Genomic DNA, 15,048 nt, shown 5'->3' with positions numbered 1-15,048 from the left:
AACAAGAGGAGGAGGAGGATGGGGGGGAGGAGGAGGAGGAGGAGGAGGAGAAGGGCATTGTCGATAACGATTCTCACATTCAGTGTGTTGTCCCTACCTGTGTTCCAACTCTGGGCGGTGGGGAGGGGCAGGAGGATTGAAAGTTTGAGGCTAGCCTAGGGTATATAGTTTGACTCTATCTCTAAAGTAAATCTCTTTTACCTTAAGAGTGCATGCATCTTTTGTGCAAAGTGCCAGACCTGGCCTGGCCTATCACAGAGGAGAAGGCTCTATGAGGAAGCAGGACTACCAGCAGCTGCAGCCGGTGTGACTAGCCTGCCTCTGACTGACAAGTGAATCCAGGACTTTCCCCATGACATTAACTGGTTGCCTTCCCTCTCACTACATCTAGAAAAAAATGATTCAGGTTGCAGTGAGCTAGCCATGTGATCGATCCTGTGTGCTGAAGCACTTCAAAGTGGGAACGTGTGCTCTGGCTTTCCCCAGGTTCTGTTAAATAAAGGTCATGGTGTTTGTGAAAATGTGCATGTACAGTGGTTGGATCATGGGAAAGGGTTTCAAAGGCTATGTCTGAGATAAGGTTGGCTCCAGGGAATGCTCCACGGAAGCCCAGTTCCACCCCTGGCCCTCGCTGGATGAGGGGATCTGGAAAATCTGGTTCTTCCTTCCTGTCTGGGTCAATGAGCTCTGCCTTTGACTGTCACTTTCCTCATTTGCTGAGGTTTCTTGCTCAAGACAGCACTCCACCCACACAAAGAGGGCAAGCACAAAGAAGGGTTAGGCCCCATGACAGTTTCTGGTCTTTCTCTATAATGGGAGTTTTTTTTCTGGCCACATGAGGATGTTTCGGAGCCTGTCTCCACAGAGAACACCACATCTTTTCTCAGTCTCTTCTGAGGTGGCCCGCAGCACTCAACACTAGTGTTTTGGTTTCAATCTCAGCCCTGTGTGCAGGTCAGTAAAGCCTCTCCGAACAGGAACAGGAACAGAAAGTCCTCCTACGATGTTTCTTCCTATTACATTACTGTCCAACAAGTAATGTAGAGAACAGAACTCATAGACGGTTAGGTGGTAGGCTAATGCCTATTTGCCTTCTGCATGTCCTGTGTAATTAGGATGTCTATAAGCACAAGGACCAGTTCACGTGGAAGGCTGCAGTTCATTTTGAGGCAGAGCTTACCAAGGCTCTATGGGTAGGGGAGGGAGCTCAGTTAACCAATGGATGGGATGAGGGTTTCTCTGTGTAGAGTAGCTCCTAGAAGCCAGCCTTATCTAAGGTACTGCCTTGAAACCCTTTCCTGTGAGCCATTCATCATGTGCCTATGTTGGAGTGTGTCAGATAGAACTCAAAGCAAGATGTGAGGCTAGTAACCATGCTGTTCTCAAGGAAGCCTGGAAAGGGTGCTGGAGAGATAGATGCATGTATGGCTTCAGAGAACTAAATGAATTAATAGCCATAGTATAAATAGAACAGGTGTCAACCCTACAGAAAGAACTATAGACTACTGTGGAAACCTGGATTGGGAGAGGTTCTCTTCCCAAGTGAAGAGCATACCATTGTCCAGTGCCAAATAGCCCTGAAAACATACATGCAAGAAACATTATATGGAGTGAACAGGATATATATAGGAATATCTATATACATATATGCATGTAATAACAGTTAATGAAAAGGAGCCCAAGAATTTGAGGAAGAGCAGGGATGTTGTATATGAGAGAGTTTGGAGAGAGGAAGGGGAAGGGGGAATGTAATTATAATCTCAAAAGAAACAAACAAACAAAACCAAAAGGCAGATCTTTTACTAAGTAAAATGCAGGGCTAGATAAATGGCTCAGCAGATCAGAGTGCTTAACTGTTCTTGCAGAGGACCCAAGTGCTCCTTTCAATACATCAGGTGGCTCCCAACCATTTATAACTCTAGTTCCAGGGAATCCAATGCCTCCAGTCATATTTATGGTCATCTATGCTCATCTGTGCATGCCCCATACAAACACATAAGTAAAAATAGAAATTAAATCTTTAAAATATTAGAAACTAACAATGTAATTGTTGAAATGACTACACATGGTCTTATTTGTGCTTTCTATCTATATGGAGTTTTTGCATCCAGACATTAACATACATTAGAAGAAATCTGGCAGAATATGTATTAAGTTGCATGTATGCATTAATGCAGAGTAGACTCAGAATCTTTCTCATTTGCTTCGTTTTTTGTTTCTTTGCATATTGTAACTTTCCTTTTTTCACAGAATAAATGTATTTTTTTTAAATCACCAAAGAGATATATTTAAATTTAAAAGCTATGATGTAGGGGGCAGTTTTGATGCTAAGGTCCTGTTCCCCTCTTGATTCTTGACCTGTCAGTAAAGAAAGCCATGGGCCAATTGCTGGGTGGATGGGACTTTCAAGTCCCTGGAGAAAAAAGGGAGCCACATGGAAGGGAGAGGGAGCTTAGCATGCTTTGGAGAGAGGAGAACCTGGTGACCATGTAAGGTCTCAGGAGAAGCTGGGGGCTCCTTTAGGCCGGTTGTCAGAGATATTCATCAGAGATGATTCAACTGACCAACTAAAGTTTGGAGCAGATGGGAGGAGTGGAGCTTTGATACGGGCATGCTTTCCAGGTGGGAGACAGTAGCACCCAGCAATTGTGCCAAGAAGGCATATTGAAAATGAACAACTAACTGTATGTGTGTCTTTTATCCATGGATTCAAGGGAAGCTGGGATGGGGCTGGTAGTGCAGGGTAGCAAAAGGCTATATGCAACACGATGACTGTCTGGACATAGCAGCACATGGCTGTAATTCCATTGCTCAAAAAGTGGAGGAAAGAGGATGAAGAGTTAAAGCCCAGCCTCGGCTATATAACAAGTACAAAGGGCACAGCCTGGGCTGCAAAAGACCACACAGACATACACTTTCATGTGTGCACACACTCATGTACACACACATTTAGATCTGGCTCAGCCTGTGTCACCTGGTGTGAAATAATCCCAAATCAAGCCATAAGAAATTGATGAAATTATGTATCATATGGAAACAGTTAGATACATTTAAAATATGTATTTAGAGTATATTTCAAATGGTTTATCTTTATTTAGGCTAGATGTCATAACCACAATAATTTCCTTCAAGAACAGCCAGGCATAGTGAACACCTTTAATCCCAGCTCTCTGGAGGCAGAGGCAAGTGGATCTCTGTTAGTTTGAGGCCAGCCTGGTATATAGAGTGAGTTCCAGAACAGGGCCATGTAGAGAGACTCTGACTCAAAACACACACACACACACACACACACACACACACACACACACACACACACACACACACACANAGAGAGAGAGAGAGAGAGAGAGAGAGAGAGAGAGAGAGAGAGAGAGAGAGAGAGAAGCTGCAGCCATCCTTGAGTAGTGACTTCTGAAGTCCAAGAGAGACCCACAGAGCAGAGAGTGTGTTATGAGTGGCAGAGAACTGTAACACATTCAGAATCACAAGGCCCCATGCTCAGAGATCTAGGTCCTGGTAGCTTCAATCTGCCTCTTCCACGGGGAACTGTGAGAAGCTTCTAGGCAGAGTAACAGGTCCAGGTAAGGCCACCGCAGAGCTCAAATGGCCTAAGCCGAGTATTCTCCAAGCCACGGCTCTTCACTTGCCCTGCTTACAATGCCTTAAGGGAATGAGTCACACTGCAGTATGAATGGAAATTCCTCTGTTGCCAGAGCCCTGCCCTACAGTCTTCTGGTTCCACACGCAGAGTTCTATACTTCTCTTGATACCATCCTCTCAATCACCATGAACCACCATGGGCAGATTCTTCCTTACAGGTTCAAACTACAGCCTTCTGTGGTAGAATGAACTTCTTGCCCACCCCAGCATACCCTCCAGGGGTCTATTCAGTCTGCTCTCATGGGACCTGTGGTCAGCTCAGCCACACTTTCCAACCACAGCGGGCACTGAGAATCTCTTTTGGGTATGCCAGTTTATAGCCCATGGACCACCTGAACTCCTTAGTGTTTACTCACAGTGGATGCTATTTACCTCAAAGCTAGCCAAGTCTACAATATGGTGTTTGAATTCAGTCAATAATCTGCTTTCTTCACATTTGTGCTGCATTGAATCTCTCTGGACAAGAGCATCTTTACGTGTGTGGGTCAGGGTAGACTAGGTATGGACTCTACTGTGGCTTGACTGAGCCCTCAGAGGTCTTGTGTTGAACCTGGAGCACAGCAAGTCTGAAAGTTGGGGTTTTAAGGGGTGGTTAGATTACAAGGTCACTGCCTTGGTGAATGGGTCAATTTAATAACGATGGAGTAACTGGTTATTGAAGCTTGGCCACATCTTTTCTTGCTCCGTTCTTCATAAATCACCCAGAATTGTTCTCTTGTTAATATGGCATACAGAAGACTAAGATAACTTCCAGTTGTTTGGTAGCCTATAATTGCATTGACCATGCAGCCTAGTCTGGCCTTGAACTCACAGTTCTCTCTTTCTTAGCCTCCAGAGTGCAGACAGTAACACCACAGTAGCAATAAAACTATCTGACTCTCAGATACTGGCTCTTTGTTGTTGGTTGTGTCTGTCAGCCTGGGGTCAAACCCATGGCTTTGTGCATATCAGGGAAACACTCTACCACTGAGCTACATTCCTAGTCTGCCCGTTCATTTCTGATCTTAACTGAGTACGTGCAGTCCCCACAGGGTAAGAGCTGAGTTCCATAATGCTGTTCATATTTCAGACAGAACTCACAGATCTCAGATGACTTACCCTTCAGAACACCCATGGCAGGTTTCCAGGGACCCTCTTCAAGGAGATGGTTTTCCAGAATGCTTCCTAGAACTAGAAAAGCACTTTATTTACTGCTCATTATATACTGGTATTCCAACCAGTGAAGACATGCAGAGGAAAAGGCGTTTGGGAAGGGGCAGAGTGTGCATCTCTTTCCATGCATGCTCTCCTCCCCTCTCAGTACCCTGTTATGTCCAAACCATCAATGGACAGGTTTCTGTCTCTCCATATTGTCAGGATTTAACCAGTAAGTTCACCAACTTTGACATTTTCTCTGAGTGTCGTTGGTCAAGTTGGCTGTTGCAATCATAAACTCTTATATTCCAATTTTACTATTAATTTTAACTCTCAGATCACATATTATACTTCATATAATAATATTCAAATGTGCAGATTATAGAATGTGTACGAGTTAAAGCAGCTGTAGCTCAAGGACTCTGCAAAAGCTAGAGGCCAGCACTGAAACAGGCTGCAGAGGCGTCTGTAGGGGCCAGATAACGTGTCCTACAAACCACAGAGATAAGGCCCTGAGAGAGACGTCAGGTGCTGGTTGCAGTGATAGTCCATTTGAGGATTTAAAGTGAGGCAGGGGAAACTGCGCCCAACCTAGAACCCTGGGAGGAGGCCTTTGCTGTGATATGGCCCTTGACTGGTGGCTGGTGAGTAGTCAGTCAGTATGCCTGGCACGTTTTGACCTTGGGAGACCTCTTGAAAGTAGTGACAGATGAGGGGCTTCCATCTGGCGATATGATATGATACATTCTCAGATATTTTTCATTACTTCCTGGAGTACTGGCAGCTGGTGGCTGCTCCCTTGTAAACAAGTTACGACAGACAGGAGCTGTTCTTTCTTGTCACTGCTACTCTAAGGGGAGTAACTTAGGTCAAGTCAGCTTTAGAAAATGGAACCATTCAAGGCGAGGCAGAGCCTGAAAGCTGGCATATTCCATTCAGCACACAGGACTCTAGACCAGGTCCAGCCTGGACTCCTCAGTCATCAACCCTACCACTCTGACTCCAATGCTTAGAATTTTTGGTTATTTGAAGTAGTCTCATCATGTAGCCCTGGCTGGCCCAGAGTGAACCCACTGTGTTGTCCAGCCTCCCAGTGGCCTGGCCTCTGCCCTGAGTGCTGGGGTTGCAGATACGTTTCACTGTGCTGGCTCAGCTAGCTTGGTTTGTTTTCGGGTCAGGGTCTCATTATTGATCTTGGCTGGCTTAGAATTTGCTATGTAGACCAGGCTGTCCTTAGAGACCTGCCTACCTCTACCTCCTGAGTCCTGTATTAAGGTATGTGCCACTATGTCTAGCTACACTTAGAAGCCTTTATAGAGATTCAGTTATACAGAAATAAGACACACATGATTAAATCATTGTCATGTCACATTAACCTGATATCAGCTCTTCGCCTCTGATCCAACCTTCTGATCTTGCCTTACTCCATCTGGGGCGCAGCTCCATCTTAAAGCTATCTAAGGTACCATTCCCAGTCATTCTGTTACCACATGAAAAGTACCCTTACCTACCCAGAAGTCTGGAAACAAAGACCAGACTACCCTCAGCCCCCACCTGCCCCACCTGCTGCTCCCCAGACACACACACAGAGACAGACACAAACATAGGATACCTTTCCTCCAGGCACTCCTGTCTATGAGGAATGAAGAGATTCTAAAGAGATAATCGTGCTGTTAGATACTTTGGCTATCAGACTGAAAGAATAGATCCCAAGGAACTGGAATTTCTTCAGGAATCTGTCGGGAGAGGATATAACTGAAGCACCTGGAGAAGGAACTTGTCTATAGGAGAAAGATTTATAATTTGTCAGATAACTTTGCAGGAGAGACTTGGAGATGGAAGTGGCAGGCAGGGAACCACATCTTCTTGCGTGAAAGTTTAGTGTGAATACACGCACGCGCACGCACACACACACACACACACACACAGAGTCCTTGCTGTTTTGTATTTAAATCCTATCCTCACATTAGGACCCCCAAAGACAGACTTGGGAGAGTCAATGTGTATCTTTAACTCTCTTTACACTGTGACCACACTGAATGAATCTTTTTCTGTTTTTCACTAATAATTTGGCTCCGTTTGTTGTCTTATTGAGGATAGGGGACAAAACTTGGCTTATTGGAGCCACAGGCCCTAAGTTGCATACCATAATAGGGTCTGTGGTAATGGTACCTGGCTTATTAGCACTCCCTAGTAGAAGACAGTGGTGGTGTAACTAGAGTCTCATCTAAGATTCTATGCACCACCCCCTCCTATCTCCAGGGTGCATATAATTTTGGAAAGTACAAATGGGTCCAGCTTGCAGCCTGTGTTCTGAGATAGCTATGAATGCAGCTCTACATATTTGTTGCTGATAATGCCATATGACAATGTAAAAAAGTTGTATACCCGGGTAGAGTATACAAGATGAAATCTGACCCCATGACAGGTGGGACATGGCCACAATGCTCTTGTCTTTGGGTCACTCACTTTCCTGTAAGAAAGTCTTCACTCATGTTCCTGTAAGCTTGATTAATTCATTGGCTCACCAAGCCTCAATTGGGTGAGATTATTTCTCTATTCATTAACCAGTGGCCTATCTGGGGTGAGGAGATATTTGTTCATGTTTCTCCAAGAGAAGTAATGTGAGACACATATACTGAGAAGGCTAGACTGACTGCATGACAGGCTTCCAATTGGCAGTTGAGAAGACTAGGCCTAAATCTCTGTTTCCAAGATCTGGGCAATCCCAGATAATTCCAGGTCTCAGAAGCTACCCTGCCACCTGGTCTGAGGCAAGGACAGTGGGTCAGCAGCAGTTTCCAGACTTCCTCAGCTACTTGCCTCAGCAACAATTTCTAGACTTCCCCAGCAAGTTTCTAGCCCCATACCCTGGTAATGGAATGACCATAGAGATGGACCAAACAGATTAACATTAGAGGTCATGTACCCTGGAATTCCTCTATTTGCCTTTAAATGGCAAGACTTGGAGAGAGGTTTCAAGGGATAACTGACTTGGACATGCCTGCCTCAAGGATTCAAGAATGCACCCACCACATTTGAGGATGCCCTACATGAGGACTTGGGTGAGTACTGGTAGGCCCACCCCCAAATAACTGTGCTCCAGTATGTATTGCAGGCCCCTGACTTGGAGACATGCCAGGAAGCCACAGGAGACCTGCAACAGGAGCAGAGTCAACTTGGCTACCAAGTGTCTGCTAAGAAGGCCCTGCTTTGTCAACTTGAGGTCACCCAGCTGGGGCACATATTCAGGGGGGGGGCTAGCCAATGCATGCTGTCTGATGCCCCAGAAGCAAGCCATCCTCAACACCCCAGTCCCATCAACCTAAAAGCAAGTACTGGAATTTCTGGGATCTGCTGGGTTCTGTACATTTTTGGTGCCAGGGTTCACTGAGATATCTGAGGCCATTATCTGAGGCCACCAGGGACTAAGAAGACAAAATGGACCCTGAGATAGACATGGCTTTTAAGACTCTAAGAAAAGGCATATTAGAAGCACCAGCCTGGACCCTCCCAGACATTCACAAACCTTTCCACCTGTATGTGGATCAGAGAAGGTGGATAGCAAAGGGGGTGCTCACCCAAACTTTGGTACCATAGAAAAGACCTGTGGCTTATTTATCAAAAATCTGTACCTGGTGGCCCAAGGATGGCCAGCCTGCCTCCAGATCATAGCTTCTACTGCCCTGCTAGTCAAGGATGTAGACAAAAGAACCATGGGGCAGGAACTTATCACCACCCCCCATGCTATTGAGGGGACCCCTAAGGATCCACCTAGCCAGTGACTGTCCAAGGCCATGCTGGTGGACTTTCAGGCTCTACTTTTGAATTCCCCTTTGCATAAGAGATAACCCATCATCTGTCCTAAACCCAGCAACCTGACCCATCCTCAGATGTGCAGCATGACTGCTCTGTAGTTCTGGGGTGTTAGTACCAGGACACTCTAAAACCAGGCCTAACAATGTGACCCTTGACCTGCATTGCCAAGCCAACGACCCTCAATCCCAGAACCCACTTGGCTCACTTCCCACCCTCACTTGTGTGACATCATTTTCTGTATAAATTAGGAGATCACCCCACCTCACTCTCTTTCTTCTCTGCCCCTCTACTCGCCTTGCTGCCCCACTTTGTCTCTGCACAATAAACCTCTCTCACATGGAACCGCCTTGGCCTGGTTTGCTGTTTAGTATATCCGCTAAATATATATATTGATATTAATAATACATCATGGGGCACACCCAGAACATCAGGCAAGACTTGACTGACATACCCTAGCCAGGCACAGAACATATCTACTTCGCGGATGGGAGCAGCTTTATCCAGAATGGTATGCAGGGCAGTGGTAATGGACGTGGACTCTGTTATTTGGGCAACTGCTTTGCCTTGGAGAATTTCAGCCCAGAAAGCTGAACTAAAGGCTTTAACCCAGGTTTTAAAACTGGCAAAAAGAGCCATAGCTAACATTTACACTGACAGCAGATGGGATTACTGACTGCTGAAGGAAAAACCATCAAAAATAAGGAAGGGAGACTTGCTTTATTGGAGGCATAATAGCTTCCTCTCAAAGTGGCCATAATTCATTGCCCCAGGCATCAGAAAGGGACAAGAGAAACAGCCTGAGGGAACAGGCTAGCTGATGAAGCCAAAAGGGAGGCTGCCCAGGCTTCCATTGCCAACATCCTGGTAGCTTTGAGGACAAGGTAAGGTCCCTCTGTACCTTTCTCTTCTGCACCAACCTGAGATGCCACACTGATGAGGGAGACAGAGGTTTATTTTGTTTTTGTTTGTTTGTTTTTTTAAGATTTTGTTTATCCATTCTATATATATGATGAGTACACTGTAGCTGTCTTCAGACACACCGGAAGAGGACATCAGATCCTGTTATAGATGGTTGTGAGCCACCATGTAGTTGCTGGGAATTGAACTCAGGACCTCTGGAAGAGCAGTCAGTGTTCTCAACCCCTGAGCCATCTCTCCAGCTCAGGAGCCAGAGATTTAATGGCTAGAAGACAATAGGACATCCAGCATGGGTGTTGTGGTGGTTTGAGTGAAAACGTCTCCTGTTGGCTCATAGGGAGTGGCATAATTTGACGTATGGCCTTGCCTTGCTGGAGGAGGTGTGGCCTTGCTGGAGGAGGTATGACACTGGTGTGACTTTGAGGTTTTAGAAACTCAAGCCAGACCTAGTGGCTCACTCTTTGTTCCTGCTGCCTGCCTATCCAGATGCAGAACTCTCAGCTCCTTCTCTAGCACCATGTCTGCCTGCACACTGCCATGCTTCCTGCCATGATGATAGTGGACTAAGCCTCTGAACTGTAAGCCAGCCCCAGTTAAATGTCCTTTATAAGAGCTGCTGTGGTCATGGTGTTTCTTCACAGCAATAGAAACCTTAACTAAGACAGGTGTTTATGTTTAATTCAATCCACAAGAATCTTCCTGTAGCTAACTTTATTACCTACACTGAGAGGTTTTTCTATATTGCACAGTGTTTATGGATTTTCCTGTACCTGATCTTGTGTCTGACTCAGTGGCTCCTGGAAGCTTTGTCAGGGAGCAGCCAAGGGACAGTAAGTAGCACAGAGCTGAGTTCTGAGACCACAGCCTTGCCCTGGGCTTGACAGAGGGGGACAACCAGGGAGTCCTACAGTCCTAGCTGGAAGGCTCATAGATGCAGGTATGCCCAAAGCATCCCACTTACCATGTCCATCTGTACCCTGCCAAGAAGTCACAAGCATGGTTCTGATTGTGAAAGAGCAGGGGAAGTTGTAGCTGACAGGCCTGTTCTAAATCCTTGTTATAGTAGTGTTATGTGAGGGTATGTGGGGTAGAACTCATACAGTTATATGAAAAAATCAGGTTCAATATGTAATTTTTATTATTTCATACAAATGAACATGCATCAGAAACATATTTAACAAATAAGAGAGCCAGTAGGATGCAAATGCCAGTTCATGCCTGTAATTCCATCACTGGAATCTGAGGCAGGAGGATACTGAGTTCAAGGCTAACCTGGGCCACAAAAATTGTTTTTGTAAAATATCCTGATTAATAACAATTAGCAAGTTAAAAAGAGATGTACTACTTAGAAAATTAGATAATTCCCTGGGCCAGGCCTCTTAGTACCCAAATCCAGCATGACTCAAAGGGAGTACCAAAATCTCTGTCCCATTTCCAAGGTTTGGGCAAATTTTCCAGATGAAAGTAAATATGAATGCAGAACTGTGCCCAGGAGGAAATGGCGAGCCACACCATTTAAGACAAACAAACAAACAAACAAAGAAAACCAGGAGCCCAAAGCTGTGCCGTGTGCCCCAGCCACCTAGACTGTCTTAGTTACAATAGTGAGGCAGGAGAGTAGCTCAGAGAGTGAGGTGTCAAAGCCTTGTGGAAAGCTACACAAAATTAGCACATTAAATAAGTTCAGAAAACACAAGAACCTGAGTAGGATCCTCAGGACCCATGTTTTAGATCCCTTGTTTTGGTGAGGTAAACAAGAGGGCCCCTGGGCTCATTAGCTAACTTAGCCTACTTGGTAGGCTACAGGCCAGTGGGAGACCCTATAAAGATCTATAAAGGTGAGTGGCATCTGAAAAATGGCACTGAAGGTTTAGGCAGACCTCTGGTCCTTACATACATATGTACACTCACAAACACACTAATGCCAGCAAGTTAGAGGCCTGGGGGTGTAGCACTGGATTAACATGTGGTACCTGCCACACACCTGTGATTCTAGCTCTCTGGAAGTGGAATCAGGAGGATCAGAAATTCAAGGTCAGTTGCAGTTGCAAAGTGAGTTTGAGCCTATGAGCCTAGCCTGGTGTACTGGCTGGTTTTGTGTACCAACTTGACACAAGCTGGAGTTAACACAGAGAAGGGAGCCTCCCTTGAGGAAATGCCTCCATGAGATCCAGCTGTAAGGCACTTTCTCAATTAGTGATCAAGGGGGAGGAAGGAGCTAGCCCATTGTAGTTGGCACCATCCCTGGGCTGGTAGTCTTGGGTTCTATAAGGAAACAAGCTGAGGGCTGGAGAGATGGCTTAGCAGTTAAGAGCACTGACTTAGAGATCCTGAGTTCAATTCCCAGCAACCACATGGTGGCTTACAACCATCTATAACAGGATCTGATGTCCTCTTCTGGTGTGTCTAAAGACAGCTACAGTGTACTTGTGTAAATAAAATAAATAAATCTTTAAAAAAAGTATTCAAGCAAATACACATGACATGAAATTGTGTGTGTGTGTGTGTGTGTATGTGTGTCTTAGTGAGGGCAGGACCTTGGAGTCAGGAGCTGATGCAGAGGCCATGGAGAGGTGGTGCTGCTCACTGGCTTGCTTCCCCTAGCTTGTATACACACACACACACACACATATGTGTGTGTGNNTGTGTGTATATATATATGTGTGTGTGTATATATATATATATATATATATATATATATATATATATATATATATTGTGCTGGCTAGTTTTGTGTCAACTTGACACAAGCTGGAGTTATCACAGAGAAAGGAGCTTCAGTTGGGGAAATGCCTCCATGAGATCCAGCTGTAAGGCATTTTCTCATGATCAAGTGGGGAGGTCCCCTGTAGGTGGTACCATCTCTGGGCTGGTAGTCTTGGGTCTATAAAAGAGCAAACTGAGCAATCCAGGGGAAGCAAGCCAGTAAGAAACATCCCTCCATGGCCTCTGCATCAGCTCCTGCTTTCTGACCTGCTTGAGTTCCAGTCCTGACTTCCCTTGTTGATGAACAGCAATGTGGAAGTGTAAGCTGAATAAACCATTTCCTCCCCAACTTACTTCTTGGTCATGATGTTTGTGCAGGAATAGAAACCCTAACTAAGACAAATTGGTACCAGGAGTGGGGTACTCCTGTGACAAGTTGACCATGTTTTGCGGAGGACCGTGGAAGGACTTTGTAACTTTGGGTTAGAAGAGCTATTGGGTGTCTGTGGGATGTTCTGTAGGAGCTGGGGAGATAATGTTGAGAACAGTACTTATAAAATTCCAGATGGAGACCTGGCTTATAAAATTCCAGAGGGAAGGTTAAAGACTCTTATCAGGGCCATTGCTGTTTTGATTGTGAAGATTCTGTGGTTCTGGTTAGCTGGGGCTGACGAATCAGCTGTGATTAACAAGATACCAGAACTACTAAAGTGAAACTTTTGCATTACTGGGACTGCTGCTGCTGGTTAGCTAGTGCTAAGAAATTAGTGGTGATTAAGAAGAGACCAGCATCATTGAGGTGAAATCTTCTGGGAAGTGTTTTCTGAGAGCACAAAGAGGCTGTGTTCCAGAGATAGTCAAGGTTGTACCTTGTGCTGCGGCTGGACTTGGTAATGTGTAAGAGTCACCCAGGTGGTACTGGTTTTGAAGGCATGGAGGAGTCATGAAGAGCAGCTGAGGCTCAGGACTGTGAGAGGCCATGGAAGGCCATTGGTGAGGTGCCTTAGTTGCAGTTGACGGCCCAGGACTGAAGGGGTCATGCAAAGGAGATGAGGCTTGGCACCATGAAGAGAGCCTATGAGAGGCTATTGGTGAAGCTTAGTTGCATCGGAAGACAGCAGTATTTTTGGAGATGCCTTTACTATGAGATGACCACCAAGAACAGCAGCAGCAGTGGAGTATAGGCAGCTGGAACCTAGAAGACAAGGTGTATACTTGGAGGGGCAGAGCTGAAGAAGTGACCCAAGCCCTTGGAGGAGCCCAGAAGATTGTGAGTGGATCCCAGACACTGGACAGTTTGATTTTACTTTTGATTGTGACTGTGCTCTAATATTTTTCCCTCTTGAGGTAAGAAGGTATTTTAGTGGAGCCCATAGTTAAGAGACTTTGAACTGCAAAAAGACTTTGAGATTGGATATTTTAAAGGGAATGAAATTTTAATATATAAGAACTTGTAAAGACTGTGGAACTTTTAAAGTTATTAGATCTTGGGGATGAATAAAAAGTAAGGGTTGAGGCTTAATAGTGATGTGTTTGTTAAGTTGACAAGGGATCAGTTGTACTGGCTGGGTTTGTGTGTCAACTTGACACAAGCTGGAGTTATCACAGAGAAAGGAGTCTCCCTTGAGGAAATGCTTCCATGAGATCCAACTGTAAGGCATTTCCTCAATTAGTGATCAAGGGTGAGGGCCTAGTCCATTGTGGGTGGTGCCATCCCGGGGCTGGTAGTCTTGGGTTCCATAAGAAAGCAAACTGAGCAAGCCAGAGGAAGCAAGCCAGTAAGTAACATCCCTCTGTGGCCTCTGCATCAACTCCTGTCTCCAAGTTTCTGCCCTGTGTGAGTTCCTGTCTTGACTTCCTTTGGTGATGAACAGCAGTGTAGAAGTTTAAGCTGAATAAAACCCTTTCCTCCCAAACTTGCTTCTTGGTCATGATGTTTTGTGCAGGAATAGAAACCCTGACTAAGACCCTTGGCTACTTGGAACCCTGTCTCAAAACAAAAATCAACAGACGCAGAGGCACTAGTGCCTGGGCTGTCAGAAGGGAAGCTACAGCTCATTACTACTAAAAAGCACACTGTGGGTGGAAAGTTAAGATACGAAGGAAACCTGAAGCAAATAATGCAGAACTACAGGTAACAGAGCATGTGTGGAAACCCCGTGTTTACCTGACATAGCCTCCAGCTCTGTAAAGCACAGCACCCGAGCGGCTCTAGCCTTGCTCCAGCTCTGTCCTTGGAAGTGTATGTACTCTTTCTTAGTAAGTTATCTCTTTCTCTGCTAAATTCTTCTTTTGGGGACCCAAGAACCTGGACCCTTTCTGGAAATGTCCACAGAACCCCCAATATCAGCCAATATCGATAGGAAATCTGTAGTTTCCTGGAATTTGAGAAGCGCCTCTAAGAGAGAAAGCCAGGAGGGAGTTACTAGCTCGGTGAACCACTCGGTCATCCCCGGCCACCAGGGTTCTCTTATGGGGCAGTCTAGAAGCAAGCACGGCCAGCGTCGTGAAGCTAGAAAGGCTGGCATCGATTGTTTCTGGTTTCATGGCACCATTCTGACTTATAGTCAGGTGGTTCCTCTTGTTTTTCTTTTCCAGACATTGGAAATGAGACTGTGTGTGAAGACGCAGAGGAAGAGTGAGCCGCAGCAGAATCAGCAATGTTGGCCTCCTTGGAACACCTCCAGACGGTGGGAGGGACTTCTGTAGTCCACCCTAGAATCTGCTGGTTGGTGGTTTTAAGTTTTCCTTGTGCGAGGGGGCGGGGTGGTGGTGGTGAACTGCAGGTTTCCTTAGGGCGTGGTGGGACGG

The 15,048-nt window shown here is 45.6% G+C and overlaps 1 protein-coding gene across 2 annotated transcripts in view; it reads left to right on the top strand.

The window, feature by feature from the left end:
- Nucleotides 1-15,048, top strand: part of B3gnt2 (UDP-GlcNAc:betaGal beta-1,3-N-acetylglucosaminyltransferase 2) — a 108,077-nt gene that overhangs the window by 82,611 nt on the left and 10,418 nt on the right. For both annotated transcript variants that reach the window (XR_003837983.1, XR_003837982.1), the window contains exon 2: nt 14,836-14,965. The gene's annotated coding sequence lies outside the window, so the exon portion shown is untranslated. The remainder of the gene's footprint in view (nt 1-14,835; nt 14,966-15,048) is intronic.

This window comes from Mus caroli, chromosome 11 (assembly GCF_900094665.2).
Source record: "Mus caroli chromosome 11, CAROLI_EIJ_v1.1, whole genome shotgun sequence".
In the NCBI taxonomy this organism is placed as follows: domain Eukaryota; kingdom Metazoa; phylum Chordata; class Mammalia; order Rodentia; family Muridae; genus Mus; species Mus caroli.
Note: the sequence above shows the minus strand (reverse complement) of the source record. Positions and strands in the feature narration are given on the sequence as shown.